The 3,225-nt window shown below is 58.0% G+C and overlaps 1 protein-coding gene across 1 annotated transcript in view; it reads right to left on the reverse strand.

Annotated features, from left to right (window-relative positions):
• RNF157 (ring finger protein 157) overlaps positions 1-3,225 on the reverse strand; it is a 15,729-nt gene that overhangs the window by 273 nt on the left and 12,231 nt on the right. The window lies entirely within an intron of this gene.

Below are 3,225 nucleotides of genomic sequence, written 5' to 3' on the forward strand. Positions count from 1 at the left end.
GGGGGCTGCTTCCATCAGGGAGGTTGAGCCCCGTGCCCGTGGGTGGGAGCAACTCTGAGCTAGGGGAGGGGGGGAAGGAGGTGCAAGGGCACCCCAAGGTCAAGGAAGAGCGCTGAGGCTTCCTTAGAGAGGGAGCAACAGAAACCCTCTGCCTGCTGATTTCTGGGAGGCAACAGCTGCCTTTTCAACCGGGTTTTCCTGGTGAGCTCAGGCTGGAGAGCGAGGCACGTGAAGGCTGCAGATCCCAGAGGGAATGGAGAATTCAAGAGGATCGCGTACACCCCGCCCCCCAATACACACACCCCCCCAGATCCCCTTAGGAGCTTGATACTGCATAAGTCACTGAAGGGCTCTGGGGCAGAGACCCAGCTCTGCTCAGTACACCCTCGCCGAGGAGCAGGGCTGGGGACAGCAGGACACAGCCCAGAGCCACAGCCCTGTCCCTGTGCCCATCTTCCTGTGCTCCCTGTGGGCTGCAGGAGGGGGTTCCCGCATGGTTCCCCCATGCCCTGTCAGGCCTGCCCTGTTCAGACCTGCTCCCAGAGAGCATCATGGCAACACCCAGCCGGCTGGCCCGCCCTGCTGCAGGGTCACTTACAGCTCAGATCCTCTGGGGGGTGAAACCAGAAAAAAGCCTTCAGGGGATTTCAGGCCTTCTCCCACCTCCAATGCGGCAGCTCCCCAAACCTCTGCACCTTTCTGGCAGGTGCCTTCCCCCAGTTTCTCTTTCCAATGTCACCCTGTCCCTGGCAGAGGCTGTGGCTGCAGCCAGAGGATGCTCCAAGCCCAGGGCTCTGCAGGGTCCACTCCAGGACATGAGTTTGCAGGTTTTATTTAAGCCTTGTGCCCTAAAATCCCTGGAACGTGGCCTTTTAGCTCCTCCCAAAAACCTTTCCTACCAGACTGAAATCTGCACAGATTTCTCAATAGTGCTGGAAGAGCAAACCTCTCCACTTGAAGAACCACGTCCCACCCCTTCATCCATTACAGAGAGGGCAAAAACCATGGGTCTGATCATGCCAAAAACTCCCCACAAGAGAAACTAGGGAAGGAATAGTAATATTATTTTTATAATCTCTGGGCAAGGGGATTTTCTTTCAAAGCTTTCAATAAACCAGCATCTGTCCTCAAGGCAGAAGTCTGTCCTGTTCTTGTTGTCCCTGTGGATGCAGTTACATCCAAACCTGCAAGAAACCTCTGCCAAAAAGGGCTTTTTCAGTGCATGCAAACCAGCCCAGTGACTGCAACCCAGCACCACCAGGATTAAATGGTGCCTCAAGTTGTCATCATCTGCAAAGCTGCCGAGTCCCGAGCGCGGGTGGCTGCTGCCAGGGGGAGCAGAGGGGGTTGGGAAGGAAGCTGCCCTGAGTCTAACGAACAAAACCAACCTTGCAAAACACCCATTGCAACCAGGAAACAACCAACCAGCCGTTACAGCCCCGTGGGCACCTGCTCCCCTTCCCCACACCAACCCTTTGAGCTATACCCTGCCCCCCAGGACACCCCAGGGCAACTCATCTCCAACCCCTTATAGGGCAGAGCTCTGCATCCCTGGAGTTCTTCCCTCTGGCCCCTCTGCCATCCCCAGGGGACCCTGGGCAGCCCCAAAACCCCCGCTCTGCACCTCCTCTGCCACGGCCCCTGCAGGAGCAGCAGCAACATCCCATTTTTCCCAGCAAGTGCCGAGGCTGGATCGCCCCTTCCATGCGGCGGCTGCGCGGGGCCCTGCAAGGGCTCCAAGCAGAGCAACCCCCGGACACACGGACAGAGGTGGTGGCCAAAGGATGGAGAGCACATCCTCAGCTGGGCTTGGCCTGGGAGGCCAAATTCTGCACCCCAGGAGGGGGATGAAGCCATCACAGTCCTTGCAGCAGAGCAGGAATTTAACCCCTCATTGGGGCTGTTTGGGCTGCAAAGCCTCCTCCTTCCTCAGCCTCCCCCTGGCACAACCAAGGGGGAACACGGGCAGGGGTGGCTTTGGCTGGTGCCACGGCTGGGGGATGCTGTGCCAGGAGCCCCAGCAAAGGCAAAGGGGCTGCTGAGATGCCCCCTGAGGGCTCAGGCCCAGGGGGGCTCAGCCAGCTGCTGCCAGAGGGTGATGGAGGGGGACACCAGGCATTTGTGGCAGGCATCTGTTCCTCCCCAAGAGCCTTTATAGTGTTTCTTCAGCACAGAAACCACCAGGAACAGGTGAGACAGTGGGAGAGAGAGCTTTCCCAAAGGAGAAGGTGGGGAGAATGGACTTTTGCCTCCTGGGGAGGCCAGGCTGGTTTCACCCACCCCACCCTCCCAATGATCCAGCACCAGCTTGTAGGTCTGGGACCTGCCACAAATTTAGCAGAAGGGGCAAGGCAGGGGCAGAGTTGCTTTCAGCTTGTCCACAAATGTATTGTCACAGACCTGGACACTCAGAGGGCTTAATCTGAGCTTTTTCCATGCCCTGGGCTGACGGAGAGGAGCCTGCAGTGCTGGGCAGGGTGCTTCAGCCCACTGTTCCCTTGGCCTGCATGGGGACTGAAGGTCACCAATACATTTGTCACCTTTTTGGCAACTCTGGGCAGGGAGGGGACACAAGCATGGGTTGAGAAAACCGTGTTGGCACAGAGTGAACATGAACTTTCACGCAGACAGAGGAGCCTGGGAGGGAGAAAGAAGAGAAAAAAGGGATGGAGAGAAGGAGGGAGGAAAGAGAAGTGGGAGGAGAGTGGGAGAAAAAGCGTGAAGAAATGGAAAAGAAGGATGAACTTCAGGGCTCTGCAGAAGGACAACTCAACCTGATGTGCCCAATCTTCCCTGTCCAGGAAGGCAAGGAAGGGGAGGCAGGCAGCCCCTGGGGCAAGGCTGGACTGGCTGTGGCTCACACACTGACCCCAAAATACTGCTGCAGCCACCATGAGGCTGGACCAGGCTGCCCTCATGTCACACAGTCACCTTGACAGGGAGGGCTACTGCCAGCAGCCCTCTGGCCAAGGGACAAAGCAAAGCAAGTCTGCAACCCCCTGGGGGACATCATGGTGGTGACAGGTCACCCTGACCTATGGGTGCTGACGTGCCTGGTGCTCAGCCCCACAGTGGGATGGGTGGTGGGGTGAGGACAACCTGGTGGGGACAGGGGGGGTGGGGATGATGAGGGTCGATGGTAGCGGGAGAGGAAGGATGGATGCGAAGGGCTGGGGGTGATGCAGGGAAGAGTGGAACTGTCCCCCCCCAACCCCAAGTTCATGT

The sequence above is a fragment of the Chaetura pelagica genome, unplaced genomic scaffold (assembly GCF_000747805.2).
Source record: "Chaetura pelagica isolate M959 unplaced genomic scaffold, ChaPel_1.0 scaffold1352, whole genome shotgun sequence".
Lineage (NCBI taxonomy): Eukaryota > Metazoa > Chordata > Aves > Apodiformes > Apodidae > Chaetura > Chaetura pelagica.